The sequence below is a fragment of the Hyaena hyaena genome, unplaced genomic scaffold (genome assembly GCF_003009895.1).
Source record: "Hyaena hyaena isolate Hyena2069 unplaced genomic scaffold, ASM300989v1 scaffold_1536, whole genome shotgun sequence".
Lineage (NCBI taxonomy): Eukaryota > Metazoa > Chordata > Mammalia > Carnivora > Hyaenidae > Hyaena > Hyaena hyaena.
This window is the reverse complement of record NW_024082171.1, coordinates 276,493-285,048: the sequence shown is the minus strand read 5'-3', so window position 1 is coordinate 285,048 and position 8,556 is coordinate 276,493. Positions and strand designations below refer to the sequence as shown.

Genomic DNA, 8,556 nt, shown 5'->3' with positions numbered 1-8,556 from the left:
GTAATTTGGCTCTGTATAAATACTTCAACACTCTTCTATTTCAATAAAAAGTGGATCTCTAGGTACAATTCTATGGGTGAGCAAAAGTAAAAAGAAAAAAAAAAAACAGGTAATACAAAAGTGTCACTGTTTATACAAATATGAAATAAACTTTTTAAAAGTTAAAAATAGAGATTATTGGTGATTTAAGTTTAAAATATCACTGCATATCTGAATATTTGTTTTCTCCATGCTTGGGACACATTATTTTCATTTAGTTTTAAGTAGTCTGTTTCATACCTTATTGTTTTGAAAATATTTACACAAATTTACCTAAAGCATCTCCTATAGTTTCAACTATATCTTTGATCTATCTTATCACTCCAGTGGAATCACACACACATCACATCACATCACATCACATCATATCACATCACATCACATCACATCAAAACCTTTGATGTCTCCCAAGTAGTAAAGGAAGTCAATATTTTCCTTTAAAGTTTTTTTTTTTTCCTCCCTACGGTAAATGTCTTCAGTTCTTCAAATCTCTTTCTTTTCTTTCTTTCTTATTTTAATATCAAGATTTTCAGGTACTTCATCCATCAAGACATATAAAGCAGACTAAATATGTTTTCTGGAACTGAAACCAATACTCCACATAGGGCCTGATCATGAAAACTGTACTATGGTATTTACTCTCTTTTTTATTTTAGTTTTTAGAGAGATAGAGGTGGGGAGGGGCAGAGAGAGAGAGAGAGAGAAAGAGAGAGAAGGAGAGAGAGAACCCCAAGCAGACTCCATTCCCAGCCTAGAGCCCAAACTGGGGGCTCAATCCCATGAATCATGAGTTTATGACCTACACCCAAATCAAGAGTTGGACACTTAACCAACTGAGACACCTACATGTCCCAAGTTTGGCTTTTTAAGATTCACATAGAAGTGATGTCATACAGTACTTGTCTTTCTCTGTCTGACTTACCTAGTATAATATACTCAAGGTCTACCTATTTTGTCACAAGGGTAAGAATGTCGTTCTTTCTCATAGCTAAACAGTAGCCCTTTCTAATTTTTAATTCTGGTCACGAATGTTTTGTTTTTTTTTTTCCTTACATCCTCTCTTATTTTTATAGCAACCATATTACATTTGGATGGAGAGATCAAGTCACACAACCTCAACCTCTCTTTAGTCCACCTGCTTCTTTGCGTCTCTACTTGATCATCTCTTGTAACCCTAGAATCCTTTCTGTTCACATGCAATCATGTTTGTAGATAAAAACTAGAGTTTAGAATTACCATTTGTTTTTTGTTTGAAACTAAGTTGTGTAAGCATAGTTACAAAAGATTCTCTCCCTATTAAAATTATAGCAGTTGTTACATTATATTATATAAAGCATTTCACTTTCTATAACCCTTATCTTCAGGTAATTTTAGCTGAAATTTTATGGAAATAATTTAAGTCTACAAAACTAGGTTAACTTGAATTGCTGATCCCAATGCCAGAATTTGTCTATATCTTCACTAATATTCTTCTCTTTATTTTTTATCTCATGAAGATATATTTTTGTCTTTCTTTCTAAAGCTAATCCTCATGAGAGAATGTCATAATGGAAAGAACACTGTAGATAAAGTCAGAAGCCCTGCTTTTTAGGTCTACCATTTCTATTATTTTGAACAAGTCACATTACTTTCTGGAACTTATATATTTCATGCCATTAGTCTTTTGTAATTTCCATATTTAATACTTTTACTTTATTGCTTGGTATAGAATTTGGGGGGAAATGTGTTATATTCTAAATAACTTTTATTTGAAAGCCTTTTAAATGAAGGGAGTTTTTATAGCTATAGAAGTAATAAATTTAAGAATAACAGCCTTAAAGCTTTTTTGTTTAATTGCATTTATCTCTATTATGTCTTAGGAATCTCATCGATTTGGAGGACTATAAAAAGATCATTAAGTTATCTGGCTCAATTCAATATAGTAAACAATCTCACTTAAACCAATCTTTTAGACAGTGGAATATTAAATTGTAAAATTTATGCAACACACATTAATTGGACAATTAATATGCCAAAATACTGGTAAATGTTTAACTCTGTGTTATTCCATAGAATTATTTTTGTATGCTATAAAATATTCAACCCATAATTATTTGAAATCATAAAATTGAGTATCTAACATGTGTATTTCTTTCTTGTTGACCATATGATATTACTGTGCAGATGAAATCCATCATGGTCATTTCTTAGTAAATATTTGTATTCATTATTCACATTGGCTTGATAACTCTGAATGACATTCTTACAATACCTTAATTCTTATATAATTTACTATTTTTCAACAGGCAAATATACTCCATATCCAAAAAAGAGGACTGGCCATGACAAAGCACAATACCATAATGGCAAGTACAATGAAATATATTGGTTTCTATGAACAAGAAAACATAATAATATAAATACTATTTGGTGATACTTGTTCATTTTATGAACAATTATGATCATCAAATTGTGAACAGAAGTAAAATCTCAAAGCAGATACCCTTTCCTGATGGTATGAAGTCATTCCAAAGTCAGAAGCAAAATCCTAATTCTCCCTGCTAATGTTAGCTTTGGTTTACTTCTTGAAATACTCCCAAATTTTCTTTCTCTCTTTTATTATACTAAAACTATTGTCAATTTTTGGTCATTATGCCTTCAACTGATTCTTAATATTTGTTTCTCTTGTTATCTTCTATTGTCCCTGACTTTGCCTCTCTTAAACTGACACTCAACCCCCATATCCACACATATAAGTTCCAACTCATGGTTTTAGAAAGAAAAAGATACTGCTTCTTTCTATCTTCACTCAGATTTATCTCTGTGTTAACTGTTTTCATCTTCATATCTTTGGAAGACTTTCATTTATTACTACCTCTTGGTCTTCAAACAAAAATTTCCCACAACCTACATTTTTATGCCTCTTTCCAGTGTATATGACCATTACTGTCATTATTATAAAATATTGATTTTTGCATATACTCGAAAATGCCATTAACATGTTCTCTCTTGTGAAATCAATATTTTATAATTTACAAACCAAAAAAGCTTAAATTTCTTGGCATAGCTAAGTACAGATTTAAAGACCCATCACAATCTGGTGTAATCTTAGCAAAGTGGTTTCTCCCTAACTTTGCAATGAACATCTCTGTAAATTTCTAAAGCATTTATGTCTCTTTTTTACTTTTTCAAAGCATATTCTTCTTTTCTGTTTAAAAAATTCTATCCAAGCCCATTTGCATACTTTCATCCCAAATCATGACTTTTAAAGCTGTCTACAACAGTACAAGTTATTTTGAAACACAGAAGCTATTGTCCATGACAATTATTTAACAGCAAGGCTCTCTTTGCTTCTTGAGTTTTTAGTTTATTTTGCTTTATATGAAAATACAATTATTGACTTAATTAAAATCATCATTGTTTAATAACCCAAATCCCAAAATAGACTATTTTTTGAGGCTGACTTTATGTCCCATAGTTGTTTTTACCCCAAAAAGAGACTTCAAGATATTATCCACATTGTCTTCTTCTCTGCTTTCTCTGGTATGTTGTTGTTGCTGTTGTTGTTCTTTGTGGGTTATGTATTTTATTTTTTTACAATTCAGTGATTTTTAATAAATTTACATTGTTAGGAAACCATCACCACAATCCAATTTTAGAACTCTTTCATCACCCTTAAAAGATCCTTCCTACCCATTTACAGTCATTCCTTGTTTCCATCTCTAGCTCTAGGAGACAGTGATTTACTTTCTGTCTTTCTATTAGTGGAATCACATAACCTGTGATCTGTTGTGTCTGACTTCTCTGAGATATCACCTCACACTTACCAGATTGGCAATTATCAAAAAGACAGAAAAGAGCAATTGTTAATGAGGATATGGAGGAAAGGGAAAACTTGTGCATTGTGTAGGAATGTAAATTCTTGAAATCACTATGGAAACAGTATAGAAGATCTGCCGGAGTCCCGCTCCAGCTGATCCAGGGGTCCCTGAAGGGTGGATGGCATTGGTGAGAAGGAATGGACACAGACAGCTCGAGTGAACCAGTCTGGACAGTTTATTGATTCTTCAGCAAGCTTATATATGCTTTCTACTTCCTGTATGTTTGGATCAAGCTTTTGTTCTTATTCTCAGAGTGTTTTCCAGGGAATTCATCCGTGAGGAAACTTTCTGGTTATTTCCTTGCCTTTCTGCTCTTTTACTTTTTAGAATTAATCTTTAATCTTACTATTTCTATGCCTAACAAGCTAAAGGGCTAATTCTGTTTTCTATATTGCTAGTTTCATTTGTTATAGCTGAGATAGGTAGAGCCTAGTCTTTAGAGAAATTGAAGCATGACAGGTAGAGTCTATTCTTTAGAGAAATTAAGATGTGATGGCTTTCTTAGTATCCTACCCCTACTGTAACCTTTTACAGGGACGTGTTTTCTTTAAAGTGCCTTTAATGATCAGCTAACTGCCGAGTCATAGGGAAATACTCAGTAAGAAAAATAAGCTGATTGAATAGCAGAAGAGATATCAGTAGCTTCACCTTCAGAGAACCGCTGTGCAGTCTTCTCTTGTTGACCCCCTGGGCTGTGCCATCAGGTGGGTGATGAAGTTCTACTCCTGGCAAAGATCCTCCCTAAATGAAAAATACAACTACTATAGAATCCAGCAATTCCACTTCTGGATATTTATCCAAAGAAAATGAAAATACCAATTACAAGGGATACAAGCACCACTATGTTCATTGCAGAGCCAAGATGTAGTGTCTACTGTTTAAGTGTCTACTGTTGAGTGAAAGGATTAAAAAATATGTGACACACACACACACACATACACACAGAAATATTACTCAGTTATAAAGAAGAATGAGGGGTGCCTGGGTGGCTCAGTTGGTTGAGCACCTGACTTTGGCTCAGGTCATGATCTCATGGTTTGTGGGTTTGAGCCCGGCATCAGGCTCTGTGCAGACAACTTGGAGCTCAGAGCCTGGAGCCTACTTCAGGATTCTGTGTCTCCCTCTCTGCCCTTCCTCCACTCGCACTCAGTCTCTCTCTCTCTCTCAAAAATAAATAAGACATTAAAAAAGTAAAGAAGAAAGAAATTTTGCCATTTGCAACAACATGGATGGAAATAGAGTATAATGCTGAGTGAAATAAGCCAGACAAATACCATATGATTTCACTCATATATAGAATCAAAAAAACTAAGAAAATAAAACAAATGAATCAACAAAATAAAACAAACTGACTCTTGGATGCAGGAAACAAACGGTCTGTTAGTTATCAGAGCAGGGAGGGGTTAAGGGTGCAAGTGAAATTAGTGAAGTGCTAAGAGGTACAAACTTCTAGTTATAAAATGACTAAGTCACAGAGAGATAATATGCAGCATAAGGAATATAATCAATAATATTGTAACAACTCTAGTATGTTGAGGGATCAAAATTATCATGGGGATTATTTCACAATGTATAAAAATATGAATACTAAAATGTAAACCTGAAACTAACAGGATATTGTATGTCAGTTATACTTTTCTGGTTTTAATTGAGCATTTTTGACTATTGTCTCCCATTTCTTCATATGTTGTATGTCTTTTAAATTTGTTTTTCATGGTTATTATACCATATAATATTGATGCCTTATAATAGAATACTCTATAGAATATTATACCATATAACATAATAGAATATTAAACCATATAAGGTACCATATAATAGAATATTCCCAACTTCTCCCTCCTATCTTTGTGACATTATTGCCATTCATTCCATTATCTACATACTATAATTACCCAAAATGTTGTTTCTACTATTATTTTGAGCAAACTTTTATCTATTAGGTCATTATTATTAAGAATAAAAAAATAAAATATTTTGTGTACTTTTGTTTTTCTGAAAAAAGTTTTATTTCTTCTTGAATTTTGAAGAATATTTTTACTTAATACAGAATTCTATCTTGGTGTTTTTCTTTCAACATTTCAAATACTTTAATCTATTATTGTTTGCATGGTTTATGATGAGGAAGTTAAGGTAATTTTTTTTTTTTTTGGTGTTTCTCTATAAGGAAAGTCATTTTTCTCTGTATTTATTCAAGACGTTCTGTCTTTGGTTTCTGTAGTTAAGCCTGTGACCTCACTTCTCTGATTATCTAAAACTTTATTGATTTTCCATTTGTTAAGATATCTTTTCGTGAGGATGGAACTGATATTTCCAAGAACTTTACATGTCAGAGCTCAAATCTTCTTTGCTTACAGTATTATTCTTTATAAACTAATTAGAAAATTTCTTAGCAAATAGTATTATGGAGCAATAATTTTATTCTAAATAATAATATTTATTTACTATTACCTTATTAGGCTTTCATGTAAACATAGTCATTTAGCATGTCCTAAACATTTACATAATATTTTTCAAAATAGGATTCACTACATTAAGAAGATATAAATAATAAAAAATTACATTTTTACATTATGATAGTTTGATGCCATAGAGATTTCACACATTTATATGTATGCTGTTCATTAATTAAGCCAGAAAAGAGGATAATTTACAATATTATTGATTCTCAAGAGGTCACTTAAGTATTTATAAGTTATTGATGTGTTTTCCTTCTAAGTGTTAGTGTTTTCACTTCTAAGCACTTAAATATATGTTTAAGAGGAAGCAAAAGGCCCACTATGAGTTCTTTGAATAGTTAGAATAAACTTGAATCCTATGATAAAATTTTTTTATTAGCATTATGGATTTAAGCATTATTATTTTTTATTTTTATTTATTTTTATTTTTTTGAGGAGGAAGTCACTTTATTGAGGGGAGAACACTGCATGTGGCCGACACATGAAGGCAGCCTGGGGGGCGCCCTACACATCAGACTCAGTAAGGGGCATGGAGGGGGTTGCTAAGAAAGATCAGCTGGAACGTGGTTCCTCCAGCAGCTTCCCGACCGTCTCCTTGAAGGCAAATGTGGCTACAGGTAGAGACCCTCAGGGGTGACTTCTTGTTTTTTATAAAGAAAATTTTCTTTTGATTTTTTGAAGTCTTCATTTGTTACTTCCGTCCTGTGTTCTCTCAAGGCCATCAGACCGGCTTCTGCACAGATTTCCTTAATGTCGGCCCCTGAGACATCATCTTTAGCCTTGATCAAGTCATCCAGGGTCATCAGCCAGCGTCATCCTGCTTGTGTGGATCTGAAAGATGCGCTTCTTAGTCTTTTCATTGGGCAGGGGGAACTCAATTTTCCTGTCAATGTGGTCTGGTCTGATAAGTGCTGGATCCAAAGTTTCTATTCGGTTTGTGGCCATGATAACTTTCACGTCACCCCTTGAATCAAATCCGTCCAAACTGGTTCAACATTTCCAACATTGTTCGTTGAATTTCTCTTTTGCCACCGAAATTTGAGTCATATCTTTTTGTTCCAATGGCATCAATATCATCAATAAACACGATGGACGATGCATGTTCTTCTGCAACTCAAAACATTTCCTGAACGGGTTTGGGCCCATCACCTAGATACTTCTGAATAAGTTCAGAACCAACCACTCTTAGGAAAGTGGCTGAGTTTCGTTTTGTTACTACTTTGGCTAATAAGGTTTTACCTGTGCCAGGTGGTCCTTAGAGAATGACCCCCTTTGGGGGCTTTATACCCATCTCTTCATAATATTCGGGATGAGTGAGAGGAAGCTCCACAGATTCCTTAATTTCCCCGATCTGGTTGTCCAAACCCCCAATATCAGCATAGGTTTCCTGGGGGGCCTTTTCTACCTTCATCACTGTGACCAAGGGATCCGTGTCATCCATGAGCACCCCTATGACGGCATGTACCTTGTGGTTGAGCAGGACTGAACAGCCTGGTTCCAGCAGGTCCTTGTCTACAAAGGAAATAATGCTGATGTAGTGTTCTGAGCCCACAGATGTGGACACGATGGCATGATTGTCATCAGTGGTCTCTTCCAACATTTCTACCGACATTGGGGTCCCCCTCAGATCATCCACCTTTGATCTTTCCTCCTCTTGCTTTTCTTCTAAAGGCTTCATTTGTTCCTGATTTCTAATGAATTCTTGCTCCATGAGAAGGTAGTCTTTAATTCTCTCTAACTTCAGTAATTTTAAGCAGCACTGAGTGTGAGGTGTCACAAGTGGCAGCTTGCTGGCAGCATCTGATCCCTTTGTTTTCTTCTTCTTTTTCCCCACTCTAGTTGGTACGGGAGGTGCGGATTTCTTTTTCTTGTCCTTGTCATCCTTCTTGCCACCTCCAGGGCCATGACCACCATTCTGACTTTGACCCATCTTGCTTCCTTAAGCATTATTTTTACAGATCACCAGTATTGAAAGACATGTTACAGAGTGAAGACAAATTAACTCATCATATGCATGATACAAAATATCTTGATTTTTATCTTAAGTATCTTATTAATTATTTATGAAATGGAAAAATTTCGAGAGCATTCTGTAAATATGTAAAATTTTGATATATAGACCAGCATCTATAATAATTCTACACTCAGTGAGGAAAACGTATACTTTGCACTTTATACAATCTAGTCTGGAATGCATT

The 8,556-nt window shown here is 34.2% G+C and overlaps 1 pseudogene; it reads right to left on the bottom strand.

Moving 5' to 3' along the window:
- Nucleotides 1–6,969: 6,969 nt before the first annotated feature.
- On the bottom strand, nucleotides 6,970–8,288 carry LOC120225916 (annotated as a pseudogene).
- Nucleotides 8,289–8,556: the final 268 nt, after the last annotated feature.